This window comes from Marmota flaviventris, chromosome 7 (genome assembly GCF_047511675.1).
Source record: "Marmota flaviventris isolate mMarFla1 chromosome 7, mMarFla1.hap1, whole genome shotgun sequence".
Lineage (NCBI taxonomy): Eukaryota > Metazoa > Chordata > Mammalia > Rodentia > Sciuridae > Marmota > Marmota flaviventris.
The window spans coordinates 79,371,759-79,386,691 of NC_092504.1; positions in this window are offsets into that span (position 1 = coordinate 79,371,759).

Genomic DNA, 14,933 nt, shown 5'->3' on the forward strand with positions numbered 1-14,933 from the left:
ATGCTATTAGAGTTATTCTTTGGGCTAGGGTTATGGGTAGGTTTAGGGTTAGGGCTAAATTGGGGCTAGGATAAGTGCTAGTGTTAGGACTAGGGTTATGGTTAGTTTTAGTGTTAGGGTTAGATTTAGGGGAAGGGATGGGGTTATAGCTAGGTTTAGAGCTAGGGTTCAGGCTAGAATTTGATTTAGGGATATGGTTAGGGTTCAGGTTAGAATAAAGGCTAGTTTTAATGCCAAGATGAGGATATGTGTTAGGGCTAGGGCTAAGATTAGTGCTAGGGCTAATGTCAGGTCCAGGTTCATAGTAAGTGGTAGTTTTATGGTTAGGTTATGGCTAGGTCTAGTGTAAGGGTTACATTTAGGGTAAGGGTCAGGTTTAGAGCTAGGTGTTTTACTAGGGTCAGGACCCAGGTATGGTTTGGTTTAGGTTAAAGTTCTGGGTTAAAGCTTGTATTAGCATTAAGGTTTGGTTTAAGATTAGGTAATAGATAGGGTTAGGTTTAAGTTTCAGGTTAGGTTTAGAGTAATAGATATGGTTATTGTCAGTGATAGGGTTAGCATTAGGCCTAGGGTTAGCATTTGGTTTAGGCTTATCTTTAGGGTAATAAATAGGGTTAGAGTTAAAGTTAGGGCTAGGGTTAAGGTTAGGTTTATGGCTAGGGTTAGGGTTAGGACTAGTGTTAGTGTCAGGGTTAGGTTTAGGGTTAGGGTTTGAGCTAGGGTTAGACCTAGGGCGAGGGTTAGGGTTAGAGTCAGGGCTACATTCAGGGTTAGAGTTAGTGTTATGATTAGGGAAAAGATTAGAGTTTGAGCTAGGCTTAGGCCTAGGGCGAGGGTTAGGGTAAGGGTTAGGTCTAGGGTTATGGTTAGGGTTATAATTAGGGCTAGGTTTAGGGCAAGTATAAGGGCTAGTTTTGTGTGATGTTTATGGCTAGTGTTAGGGCTATGGGTAATGTAAGAGCTTGGGTTATGGTTATGACTAGTTTTAGGGTTATGGTTCTGGGTTAAAGTATTGGCTTAGATTTATTGTTATGGATAAGTCTAGTGTTAGGGTTAGTTTTAGGTTAGGATAATGTTCAGAGCTAGGGTTTGTGTTAGGGTAAGCATCAGTGTTTGGGTTAGGGTTAGGGCCAGAATTAGGAATAGTGTTGGGTCTAGGGATATGGTTAGTCTTTGTGTTAGGTTAAGGGTTATTGTTAGGGCTAGTTCAAGGTTTTTGTTTAGGGATAGGGCTAGATTTATGACTCTATTTAGGATTTTTTTTTGGTCTAGTGCTAGTGTTACTGTTAGGTTTAGGTATAGGTTTACTGGTAGGGGTACAGTTAGGGTCTGGGTTAGGGTTAGTGTCAGACTTAGATCTAGGGTTAGTGTTAGGGTCAGAATAAGAGTCATGGTTTGGGTTAGGGTTAGAGCTACTATGAGGCCTAGGGTTAGGACTAGTATTAGAGTTAGGTTTTGGGATAGGCTAAGGATTAGTGTTAGGACTAGGGTAGCATTAGGGTGAGGTTTTGGCTTAGGTTAAGGGTTAGGATTAGAGGTAGGGTTAGGATTAGGGATAAGGGTTAGGGATAGGGTTTGGGTTAGGGTTAGTCTTAGAGTTAAACCTAGGGATAGGGCTCCGATTAGTGCCAGGATATGTGTTAGTATTAGGGCTATGCTAATGAAAGAACTTGGTTTATGATTAGGGCTAGTTATTGGTTTAGCATTAAGGCAATGTTTAGAGCTAGGATTAGTGTTTATGTCTGAGTCAGAGAGTAATTTGTAGGGTTAGGGTTAGGACTCAAATTAGGGCTAGGTTTAGGGCTAGGTGTAGGGTTAGAGTTTGGTTAAAGTTAAAAGTTAGGGTTATGGTTTGTTTTTGTTTTAGGGCTAGGGTAGGTTTAGGGCTAGTTTTCAAATTAGCATTGGTGTTAGGTCAAGTGTTAGGGTGAGATTTAGGCTTACTGTTAGGATTTGATCCAGGTTAAGGGGTATGGCAAAGGTTAGGGCTAAGGTTGGGGCTAGGGATAGGGCTAGGTTTTGGGTTATGATAAGGAATAAGTTTAGAACTAGGGGTAGTGATAGGGCAAGAGTTAGAGTTAGTATTACGGATAGGGATAGGGTTAGGTTTACTGTTAGGGCTAAATTAGGTCTAGGATTAGTGCTAGGGTTAGTGTTAGGTTTAGGCCTATGTTTAGGGCTAGGGTTATGGTTAACGTTAGGGTTAGGGTAAGGTATGATGTTATAGCTATGTTTAGTGCTAGGATAAGGGATAAAATTACGGTTAGAGCTAGGGTTAAGATCAGAGTTAGGATTAAGGCTAGACTTAGAAATAGGATTAGGGCTAGGGATAGGGCTAATGTTAGGTCTAGGGTTAAAGTTAGGCGAGGGTTAGTGATAGGGCTATGGCTCAGTTTTGTTTTAGAACTAGGCCTAGTGTTAGGGTTGGTTTTATGATTAGCGATAGTGTTAGGGCTAGTGGTAGGGTGAAGTATCGGTTTAGATTATTGTTATGGTTAGATCTACGTTTAGGGCTATGGATAGGGTTAGGGCTAAGTTTAGGGCTAGTGTTAGGCTTATGGTAATGGATAGAAATAAGGCTAGGCTGAGAGTTCGAGTTAGTCTTTGGGCTAAGTTTAGGGGTAGATTTAGGGTTAGGACTAAATTAGGTCTAGGATTAGTGCTATGGTTAGTGTTAGTGTTAGGCCAAGGGTTAGTGTTAGTGTTAGGTTTAGGATTATGTTTAGGGGAAGGGATAGGGTTATAGCTAGGTTTAAGGCTAGGGTGAGGGTTAGAATTAGGATTAGGACTAAGGATAGGGTTTGGGTTAGCATTAAGACTAGGTTTAGGGCTAGGCAGAAGGTTTGTGTTAGGGCTACTTCTAGGATTAGGGGTAGGGCTAATGTCAGGTCTAGGTTTATGATTAGTATTCATTTTAGTGTTAGGTTATGGCTATGTCTAGTGTAAGATTTAGGTGTAGGGTAAGGGTCAAGTTTAGAGCTAGGTGTATTATTAGCTTCAGGGTCCAGGTAGAGTTTGGTTTAGGTTAAGATTTTGGGTTTAATGCTTTAATTAGCAGTGGGTTATGGTTAGGGTTAGGATAATGGATAGAATTAGGTTTATGGTTCTGGTTAGGTTTAGAGTAATGGATAGAGTTAGTGTTAATGATAGGATTATCTTTTGACCTAGGGTTAGCATTTTGGTTAGGCTTTTCTTTAGGGTAATGGATAGGGTTAGCACTAAGGTTAAGGCTAAGGTTAAGGTTAGGATTACGGTTAGGGTTAAGGTTAGGCCTAGGGTTAATATTAGGGTAAGGTTTAGGGTAAGTGTGGGCATTTGAGCTAGGGTTAGGGCTAGGTCGTGGGTTAGGTTTTGAGTCAGGGCTAGGGTTAGGGTTAGACTTAAGGTTATCTTTAGGCTAAGGATTCGAGTTTGAGCTAGGGTTAGGGCTATGGTGAGGGTTAGCATTAGGGTTAGGTCTAAGATTATGGTTAGGGTTATGATTGGGGCTAGGTTTTGGGCTATGATTAGGGCTAGGTTTTGTGTGATGTTTAGGGCTAACGTTAGGTCTTTGGGTAATGTAAGAGTGAGGGATATGTTTGTGGCTAGTTTTAGGGTCAGGGTTATAGATAAGTATAGTGTTAGGGTCAGGTTTTTGTTTAGGATAAGATTTAGAGCTAGGGTTTCTATTAGATTAAGGGTCATTGTTTGGTTAGCATTAATTTTAGGGTTAGGGCCACAATTATGAGTAGCGTTGGGTCTAGTGATAACTTTAGTCTTTACGTTAGGTTAAGGGTTATTGTTAGGGCTAGTGCTAGGCTTTTGTTTAGGTCTAGGGCTAGATTTATGACTCTATTTAGGATTAGATTTGGTCTAGTACTAGTGCTACTGTTCGGTTTAGGTATAGGTTTACTTGTAGAGGTAGTGTTAGGGTTCAGTTTAGAGTTAGGGTCAGGTTTAGATCTAGGTTTAGTGTTAGGGTCAGAATAAAGTCAGGGTTAGGATTAAGGTTAGAGCTAGAATGAGGGCTAGGTTTAAGACTAGTAATAGATTTAGGGTTTGGGGTAGGCTGAGAATTATGGTTAGGACTAGAGTAGCATTAGGGTGAGGGTTTGGCTTAGGGTAAGTGATAGGTTTAGAGGTACGGTTAGGGTTAGGGTTAGGGTTAGTGTTAGGTTTAGGGTTAAACCTAGGATTAGGGCTCAGAATAGGGCTAGGATTTGTGTTAGCATTAGGGCTACAGCTAATGAAAGAATAGAATTTCGATTAGGGCTAGTTCTAAGTTTAGCATTAGGTCAATGTTTAGAGCTAGGGTTACTCATAGGGTCTGAGTCAGGGTAAGGGTTATTTCTAGGGTTAGGTTTTGGACTCAAATTAGGGCTATGCTTAGGGCTAGTTTTAGTGTTAGGGTTTGGTTACGCTTAAGGGTTAGGGTTAGGGTTAGGGTTCTGGCTCAATTTTGTTTAAGGGCTAGGGTAGTGTTAGGGCTAGTTTTTCAATTAGCATTATGATTATGGCTAGTGGAAGAGTGAGCTTTAGGGTTAGATCCAGATTTAGGGCTAGGGTGAAGGTTAGGGCTAGGATTGGGGATAGAGATAGGGATAGGTTTTGGGTTATGGTAAGGTATAGGTTTAGAACTAGGGATAGGGCTAGGGCGAGAGTTAGTTAGTCTTAGTACTACGGGATAGTGTTAGGTTTAGGGTTATGGCTAAACTTGGCTAGGATTAGTGCTATAGTTAGTGGTAGGTTTAGGCCTAGGTTTAGGCCTGGGTTAGGTTTAGAGTTAGGGTTAGGGTAAGGTATGATGTTACAGCCACATTTTGGGCTAGGGCAAGGCATAAAGTTAGAGTTAGGGCTCGCGATAATGTTAGGGTTAGGATTAAGGCTAGGCTTAGAGATAGGATTAGGGCTAAGAGTTTGTTAGGGTTAGGGCTAGGATTAGGGATAGGGCTAATGTCAGGTCTATGGTTATGTTTAGGGATAGTTTTAGCGTAAGGATTATGACCAGGTATATTGAAAGTGTTAGGTTGAGGGTCAGGGTATGGTTTATAGCTAGGGGTATTATTAGGGTCAGATTCAGAATTAGGGTATGGGTTAGGTTAAGGTTTAGTTTTAGGGCTCAAATTACAATTAGAGTTAGTGTTAGGGTTAGAATAATGGATATAGTTACATTTAGGGTTAAGATTAGATTTATAGTAATGGACACGTTTAGGGTTAGGGATAGGTTCAGGTTTAGGACTAGGGATAGAATTCAGTTAGGGTTATGGTTAGGGTAATAGATTGGATTAGAGCTACAGTTAAGGCTAGGGTTATGGTTAGGTTAGGGCTATGGTTAGGGTTAGGCCTAGGGTTAGAATTTGGTTAGGGTTATAGTTAGGGTAATGGATAAGATTAGAGCTAGGGATAGGGCTCAGATTATGGTTAGGATTAGGGCTATGGTTTGGGTTAGATTTAGGGTTAGGACAAGGTTTAGGTTTATGTTTAAGTTTAGGTTAAGTGTTAGGGCTAGAGTTAGGGTTAGGGCTAGGGTTAAATCTATGGTTAGGGCTTTGATTAGGGCACGGTTTTTGGTTAGGTTAGGGCTATGTAGGACTAAGGCTAATGTTAAAACTAGGGTTATGATTAGGGATAGTGTTAAGTTTAGTATTAAGTCTAAGTCTAGCATTTACATTAGGTTTTGGTTTAGGGTGATGATTAGAGATAGAGTTAGTTCTATTGTCAGAGTCAGGATCAGTGTAGTGATCAGAGTTAGCGATAGACTCAATTAGGGCTAGGGTTAAGGATAGGTGTAGTGTTAGGGTTTGTGTAAGGGTTAGGTTAACAATTTGGGATAGGGCTAATGTCATGTCTAGGATTATGGTTTGGTTAGGGTTAGGGTTAGGGCTTTGGCTCAGTTTTTTTTTTTTTTTTTACAGCTAGGGCCAGGATTACGGCTACTTTAGGATTAGCCATAGTGTTAGGGCTAGTGGTATGGTGAGGTTTAGGCTTAGATTTATTGTTATGGTTAGGTCTAGGTTTAGGGCTATGGCTAGGTTTAGGGATAAGGTTAGGGCTAGTGTTAGGATTCTGGTAACAGATTGAGTTAGAACTAGAAATAGGGATAGGGCGAGAGTTAGATTTAGTCTTAGGGCTAGGGTTAGGGTTAGGTTTAGGATTAGGGCTCAATTAGGTCTAGATTTAGGGCTAGGGTGTTTGTTTCCTAGGGTTAGGGCTAGGGTTAGGGTTAGTGTTAGATTTAGGGTTAGGGTTAGGGTTAGGGAAAGGGATAGGGTTATAGCTAGGTTTAGGGCTAGGGCAAGGGTTAGAATTAGGGTTAGGGCTAGGGTTAGAATTAAGGCTATGTTTAGTGCTAGATGAGGATTTGTGTTAGGGCTAGGGCTAGGATTAGGACTAGGGCTAATGTCAGGTCTAGATTTATGGTTAGTGTTAGTTTTAGAATTAAGTTATGGCTAGGTCTATTGTAAGGGTTAGGTTTAGGGTAAGGGTCAGGTTTAAAGCTAGGTGTATTATTAGGGTCAGGGTCTGGGTAGAGGTTGGTTTAGGTTAAGATTTAGGATTAATAATTGAATTAGCATTAGGGTTAGGGTTAGGGTAATGAATAGGGTTAGGTTTAGTGTTCAGGATAGATTTAGAGTAATGGATAAGGTTAGTGTTAGTGATAGGGTTAGCGTTGGGCCTAGAGTTAGCATTTGAGTTACGGTTATCTTTAAGGTAATGGATAGGGTTAGAGCTTAGGTAAGGGCTAGGAATAAGGTTAAGATTAGGGCTAGGGTTAGGGTTAGGCTTAGGGTTACTGTCAGGGATAGTTTCAGGGTTATGTTTAGGGTTAGGGTTAGAGCTTGAGCTACAATTAGGGCTAGGGCTAGGGTAGGGTTAGTTTTAGCTCTAGGGTTATGGTTAAGGTTATGATTAGGGCTAGGCTTAGGGTTCGGATGAGGCCTAGGTTTTGTGTGAGGTTTAGGGCTAGCGTTAGGGCTATGGGAGATGTAAGAGCTAGAGAAATGATTATGGCAAGTTTTAGGGTAAGGGTTATGGATACTTCTAGTTTCAGGGTTAGGTTTTTGGTTAGGATAAGGTTTAGAGCTTGGGTTTGTGTTAGGTTAAGGGTTATTGTTCAGGATAGGGTTTTGTTTAGGGTGAATGCCAGAATAAAGAGTAGCATTGGGTCTAGGGATAGGGTTGCTCTTTACGTTAGGTTTACAATTATTATTAGGGCTAGTGCTAGGTTTTTGTTTAGGGCTAAGGCTAGATTGATGACTCTATTTAGGATTAGGTTTGGTCTAGTGCTAGTGTTACTGTTAGGTTTAGGTATAGGTTTAGCAGTAGGGGTAGCGTTAGGTTTCGGTTTAGTGTTAGTGTCAGGTTAAGACTTAGGGTTAGTGTTAGTGTCAGAATAAGGATCAGTGTTAGGGTTAGGGTTAGAGGTAGAATGAGGGCTAGGATAGAACTAGTAATAGAGTTAGGATTTGGGGTATGCTAAGGTTTAAGATTAGGACTAGGGTAGCATTAGGGTGAGCGTTTGACTTAGGGAAAGTGGTAGGGTTTGAGATAGGGTTAGGGTTAGGGTTAATTTTAGCACTAGAATTAGGCTTATGATTAGGGTTAGGGTAAGGGATAGGGTTAAGGTGAGGTTTAGGCTTAGAGTTAGGGTTAGAGATAGAGTAAGGGTTAGGCTTAGTGTTAGGGAAAAGATTAGGTTTAGGGTAGTGTTAAGGTTAGTGTTAGGGTTATGGTTAGGATTAGGGTTTGGTTAGGGTTAAGGTTCGGGTTAGGATTTGTGTTAGGTTTAGGATTAGGTTTAGGGTTAGGGTTAGGGTTAGTGTTAGGTTTAGGTTTAGGGTTAGGGTTAGGGTTAGTGTCATGGTTATGGTTAGCATTAAAGTTAGGGTAATGGTTAGTGTTAGGATTAGGGTTTGGGTTTGGGTTAGGGTTAGTATTAGGGTTAGGGTTAGGTTTAGTTTAGGTTTAGAAGTATGGTTTGTGTTTGGATTAGAATTAGGTTTAGGGTAAGGGTTAGGTTTAGGGTTAGAATTAGGTTAGGTTTAGGGTTATGGGTAGGGCTAGGTTTAGCTTTAGGTTAGGATTAGGGTTAGGTTTAATGTTAAGGTTAGTGTTAAGGTTAGGGATGGAGTTAAAGTCAGTGATAAGGTTAGGGTTAGGGGTAGTAAAATGTTTAGGGATAGGGTTATTGTTCGGGTTAGTTTTAGGGTTAAAATTAGGTTATCACTTGGGTTAGGGTTAGGGTTAGGTTTATTTTTAGGGTTAGTGTTATGGTTGGGTATAGGATTTGTCTTAGGGTTATGGTTAGGATTATGTTTAAGGTTCCAGTTATGGTTAGGATTAGGGTTAAAGTTAGGGTTAGGGTTAGGGTTCGGTATAGGGTTAGAGTTAGGTTTAGTGTTAGGGTTAGGGTTAGGTTAGGGTTAGGGTTAGGGTTAGGGTTCATGTTAGAGTTAAGTATAGGGTTAGTGTTAGCTTTAGGTTTAAAGTTAGGTTTAGGGTTAGGATTAGGTTAAGGTTTAGGGTTAGGCTTAGGTTTAGTGTTAGGGTTAGGTTTAGGGTTAGGGTTAGGGTTAGAGTTAGTGTTAGGTTTAGTGTTATGGTTAGAATTAGAATTAGGTTTAGGGTTATGTTAACAGTTAGGGTTAGTCTTAAGGTTAGATTTAAAGTTAAAGTTATGGATAGTGTTAGGTTTAGGATTAGGCTTAGGGTTAATTTTAGGGTTAGGTTTAATGTTAGGTTTAGTGTTAGGGTTAGTATTAGGAACAGGGTTAGTGTTAAAGTCACTGTTAGGGTCACAATTATGGTTAAGGTAAGGGTTAGTGTTAGTGTTAGGGTTAGGATGAGCATTCCACTTAGGATTAGTGTTAGGGTTAATGTTAGGGTTAGGGTTAGAGTTAGGGTTAGTTTTAGGGTTATGGTTATGGTTAGAGTTAGTGTTAGGTAAGGATTAGGTTAGTGTTAGGATAATGATAGGGTTAGGGTGAGTTCAGAGTTAATGTTATGTTTAGGGTTAGGGTTTGTGTTACGGTTAGGGTTAGCTTAGGGTTAAGGTTAGGGTTAGTGTTAGGCTTACTGTTAGGGTTAGGGTTAGGATTAGTGTTAGTGTTAGGGTTAGGTATAGGGTTAGTGTTAGGGTTAGGGTTAGGGTTAAGGTAAGATTTAGGGTTAGGGTTAGGGTGAGTGTTAGCATTAGGGTTAGGGTTAGGGTTAAGGTTAGTGTTAGGTTTACAGGTAGTATTATGGTTAGGTTTAGTGTTATGATTAGGATTAGGGTTAGCGTTAGGTTTAGAGTTAGGGTTATGTTAGGGTTAGGGTTAGTGTTAGGGTTAGTTTTAGGGTTGAGGTTATGGTTCATGGTAGGGATAGGGTTAGGGTTAGGTTTACATATGGTTAGCATTAGAGTTTGTGTTAGGGTTAAGGTTAGTGTTATGGTTAGGTTGAGGGTTGAGGTTAAGGTTCATGGTAGGGATAGGGTTAGGGTTATGGTTTGTGTTAGATTTAGGATTAGGTTGTGTTTAGGGTTAGTGTTAGGTTTAGGGTTAGAGTTACTGTTAGGATTAGGGTTAGGATTAGGTTTAGGTAAGTGTTAGAGTTAGGATTTGGGGAAGGGTCAGGGTTATGTTTTAGGTTAGGTTTTGTGTTAGGTTTAGGGTTAGAATTAGCATTAGTGTTACGGTTAGGGTTGGGCTTAGTGTTAATTTCAATGTTAGTATTAGGGTTAGGTTTAGGATTAGTGTAACGTTCAGGGTTAGGGTTTGGTTTAGGGTTAGGGTTAGTGGTATGGTTAGTGTTTGGTTTTGTGTTAAGGTTAGGGTTAGGGTTAGTGTTATGTTTAGTTCTATTGTTAGGGTTAGTGTTTGTGTTAGGGTTAGGGTTAGGTTTAGGGTTTGTGTTATGGTTAGGGTTAGTGTTACAATTAGGGTTAAGTTTAGTGTTAAATTAGTGTTTAGCATAGTGTAAGATTTCGTTTTATAGTTAGTTTTAAGGTTAGTGTTAGGTTAGGGTTAGGTTTAAGGTGAGGTTTAGGGTTAGTGTTAGTGTTAGGGTTATGGTTAAGGTTACTGTTAGTGTTAGGGTTAGGGTTAGGGTAAGTGTTATGTTTAGGGATAGGGTTAGTGTTAGTGTTAGGGTTAAAGTAAGGGTTAGGGTTAGGGTTTGTGTTAGGGTTAGGGCTTGTGTTATGGTTAGAGTTAGGGTTATGGTTAGGGTTAGGTAAGGTTAGCATTAGGGTTAGGTTAGGTTATAGTTATAGTTTCAGTTAGGGTTAAGGTTAGGTTTAGAGTTAGGGTTAGGGTTAGTTATAGGGTTAGGGTTAGTTTTATGGTTAGGTTTAGGTTCAGTGTTTGGGTTAGGTTTAGGGTTATTGTTAGTGTTAGGGTGAGGTTTAGTGTTAGTGTTAGGATTAGGGTTAGGGTTAAGTTTAGGGTTTGTGTTAGGGTTAGTGTTAGGTTTACGGTTAGTGTTCGTGTTAGGGTTAGTGTTAAGAATATTGTTAGGATTAGGTTTAGCATTAGGGTTACGGTTAGGATTAGTTTTACTGTTAGAGTTGGGGTTAGGGATAGGATGAGTGTTGGGTTTAGGGTTAGAGTTATAGTTAGGGTTAGTGTTATAGTTAGGGTTAGGGCTAGGTGTACGGTTAGGGTTAGTGTTACTTTTAGGGTTAGTGGTATGGTTTGTTATAGGGTTAAAATTTCAGTTGGGATAGGATTAATATCTGGATTTGGGTTAGGTTTAAGGTTCAGGATATGTTTAGGGTTAGGTTTACAGTTAGGGTTAGGGTTAGGGTTGGAATTTGGGTTACTATTAGGGTTAGAGTTAGGGTTAGTGTTAGGGTTAAGTTTAGTTATTGTATTATGATTAAAATAAGCATTATGGTTAGATTTATGGTTAAAATTAGGGTTAAGTTTAGATTTAGGTTTAGGATTAGTGTTATATTTAGTGCTATGGTTAGGGTTTGAGATAGGATTAGGGTTAGGATTAGGATTAGATTTAGTTTTAAGTTTAGAGTTAGTGTTAATTTTATGGTTAGGGTTATGTTTAGGGAAGTGATAGGGTTAGAAATGCGGGTAGGGTTAGCATTAGGGTTAACTTTAGTGATAGTGTTTGGGTTACTGTTAGGGTTCGGGTTAGGAAAGGCTTAGGTTTGGAGTTATGTTAGAATTAGGGTAATGGTTTGGTTTAGGGTTTGTGTTAAGGTTAGAATTAGGTTAGTGTTAGGGTTACAATTATGGTTAAGGTAAGAGTTAAGTTTAGATTTAGTGTTAGGTTTAGTGTTAGTGTTAGTGTTAGCGTTAAGTTTAGGGTTAGGTTTAGGTTTAGTTTTAGGATTAGGGTTAGATCAGAGTTTGTTTAATGGTTAGGATTAGAGTTAGGGTTCATGTTAGTGTTAGGGTTAGGGTTAGGATTACAGTTAGGGTTAGGGTTAGTGTTATGATTAGGTTAAAATTTAGTGTTAAAATTAGTGTTTTGGATAGTACTAGAGTTAGGTTTATGGTTAGTGTTAAGGTTAGTGTTAGGTTAGGATTAGTTTTAGGGTGAGGTTTAGTGTTAGTGTTAATGTTAGGGTTAGGGTTATGGTTAAGGTTAGTGTTAGTGTTAGGGTTAGGGTTAGGGTTAGGGTTAGTGTTAGTTTTAGGGATAGTTTTAGAGTTAGTGTTAGTGTTAAAGTAAGGGTTAGGGTTAAGGTTTGTGTTAGGGTTAGGGTAGGGTTAGTGTTTGGGTTATGGTTAGGGTTAGCGTTATGGTTAGTGTTAGGGTTAGGTTGAGGGTTAGGGTTATGGTTAGGATTAGAATTATGGTTGGGGTCTGGGTTAGTTTTAGGTTTAGGGTTAGGGTTAGGGTTAATTTATCATTATGGATAGGGTTAGGGTTAGGGTTAGGGTTATTGTTAGGGTAACGGTTAGGATTAGGGTTAGGTTTAGGTTTAGGGTTAGGGTCAGTGTTAGAATTTGAATTAGGGTTAGGTTTATGTTATTGTTAGGGTTAGGTTTCATGTTTGGGTTAAGGTTAGGGTAAGTGTTAGGTTTAGGTTTAGAGTTAGGTTTAGAGTTAGTGTTAGGATTAGGGTTAGGGTTATGGTTACTGTTAGTAATAGGGTTAGGGTTATGGTTAGGTTTAGATTTAGGTTTTGGTTAGACTTAAGTTTAGGGTAAGTGTTAGGGTTAGTGTTAGGGTTAGGGTTAGGGATAGGGTTACAGGCAATTTTAGGGTTAGTGTTATGGTTAGGGTTAGTGTTAGTTTTAGGGTTATAGTTAGGATTATCCTTAGGGTTATTGTTAGGGTTTGGGTTAGGGTTCGTGTTAGATTTCGGGTTAGGGTAAGTGTTAAATTTACAGTTACTGTTACGATTACAGTTAGTGTTAGGATTAGCGTTAGGTTTAGGTTTAAGTTTAGGGTTATGGGAGATGGGGATGTGGCTCAAGTGGTAGCGCGCTTGCCTGGCATGCATGCGGCCCGGGTTCAATCCTCAGCACCACATACAAACAAAGAGGTTGTGTCTGCCGAAAACTAAAAAATATATAAATAAATATTAAAATTCTTTAAAAAAATTTAGGTTATGGTTAGTGTTAGGATTAGGGTTAGGTTTAAGGTTAGTGTTTCGAATAAGGTTAGGTTTATGTAAGGGTTAGCGTTACATTTAAGTTAGGGTCAGGGTTTTGGTTTCGGTTAAGGTTTGTTTTAGGATTTTAGTTAGAGTTAGTATCAGTGTTTTGGTTAGGATTTGATTTAGGATTAGAGTTAGTGTTTTTGTTAGAGTTAGGATTAGGTTTAGGATTAATGTTAGTGTTAGGGTTTGGGTGTGGGTTAGGGTTAGTGATAAGGTTAGGGTTAGGATTTATGTTAGGGTTAGGGTTAGTGTTAGGGTTAGGATAAGAATTAGGGTTAGGTAAGGGTGAGCATTAGGGTTAAGTTACAGTTAGGGTTAGGGTTTGGGTTAGGGTTTGTTTTTAGGATTAGGTTTAGGGTTAGGGTTGTGTTAAGGTTAGGGTTATGGATAGGTTTAGTTTCAGGGTTAGTGTTAGTCATAGTTTTAGGGATAGGTTTAGGGTTAGGTTTTGTGTTAGGATTACCATTAGGGTTAGGTTTAGGGTTCCTGTTAAGTTTAGGGTTACTGTTAGAGTTAGGTTTAGGGATAGTATTATGGTTAAGGTTAGGGTTGTGGTTAAAATAATTGTTTGGGTTAGCGTCAGATTTCAGATTAGTGTTAATTTTTTATTATAGTTAGGATTAGGTTTAGTGTTAGTGTTAGGGTTAGGGTTAAAAATTGTTTGTGGGATAGGGTTAGTGATATGGTTAGGATTAGGGTTCGTGTTAGGATTATGGTTAGTTTTAGGTGTAGGAATAGGTTTAGGGTTAGGTAAGGGTTAGCGTTAGTTTAGGTTAGGGTTAGGGTTATGATTTGGGTTAGGGGTTGTGTTAGGATTAGGGTTAGGGTTAGGGTTGCGTTAAGGATAGGGTTAGGGTTAAGGTTAGGGTTACGTTTAGGTTTACTGAGAGTTAGGGATAGGTTTAGGGTTAGGGTTTGTGTTAGGGTTCCGGTTAGGGTTAGGGTTAGGGTTTGTGTTAGGTTTAGTGTTAGGGTTTAGTTAGTATTACGGTTATCATTAGAGTTACGGTTAAATTTATTCTTTGGCTTAGGTTGGAGTTAGGATTAGGATTAATGTTAGGGTTAGAGTTAGGGTTAGGTTTAGGGTTAGAATGAGGTTTAGGGTTAGTCTTAGAGTTAGGGTTAGTGTTAGGTTTAAGTTTTTGGTTAGGGTTAGTGTTAGGTTTAGGGTTAAGTTTAGGGTTAGTGTTAGGGTTAAACTTAAGGTTAGGATTAGGGTTAGGGTCTGGTAAGCATTAGCATTAGGGTTAGGTTAGTGTTAGGGTTATGGTTTGTGTTAGGGTTGGGGTTAGTTTTAGGGTTAGGGTTATTTTTATTGTTATGGTTAGGGTTAGATTTGTGTTATGATTATGGTTATGGTTATGGTTAGAGATAAGATTAGTGTTAATGTTTGGTTAGGGTTAGGGTTAGGTTTAGGTTATGATTAGGGTTAGGGTTAGGAATTGTGTTAGGGTTATGGTTAGGTTTCTTGTTAGGTTTAGGTTTAGGGTTAGGTTAGGGTTAGGTTTAGCATTAGTGTTTGTGTTAGGGTTATAGAGAGTTTTAGGGTTAGTGTTAGGTTTAGCATTAGGTTTAGTGTTTGGTTTAGGGTTAGGGTGAGGGTGAGGGTTAGAGTCACGGTTATTGTGAGTGTAAGGGTTAGGGTTAGACTTTGTGTGAGCATTATGGTTAGGGTTAGTGTTAGTGATAGTGTTAGTGTTATGGTAAGCTTTAGTTTTAAGATTAAAATTCATGTCATACTTAGGGTTAGGGTTAGTGTTAGGTTTAGTGTTAACATTAGGGTTAATGATACAGTTAGGGTTGGGGTTAGTGTTAGGTTTAGTGTTAGGGTTAGTTTTAAGTTTAGGGTTAAGGTTCATGTTAGGGTAAAGTTTATGGTTAGTGTAGGTGTTAGAATAAGGGTTAGCATTCATGATAGGGACAGGGTTAGTATTAGGGTTAGTGTTATGGTTATGGTTAGGGTTAGGGTAGGGTTAGTGTTAGGGTTAGGGTTAGGGTTAGGACAAGTGATAGGGTTAAATTTAGTGTTAGGGTTAGTGTTAGGTTAGAATTAAGTTTAGGGTTTGGGTTAGTTTAAGGTTCGGTTTATGGTTAGGGTTGGTTTATGTGTTACATTTAAAATTAGGGATAGGGTTAGTTTTAGGTTTAGGGTTAAAGTTAGTGTTAGGGTTAGAGTTAGGTTTAGGTTAAGGTTTAGATTTAGGTTTAGGGTTATGTTTAGATTAGTGTTAGTGTAAATTTAGGGTTAGGGTTAGTGTTAGGATAAGGGTTAAGGTTAGTGTTATGGTTAGAGTTTGGGTTTGTGTTAGGGTTACTTATAGGTTTATATATAGATTTAAGGTTA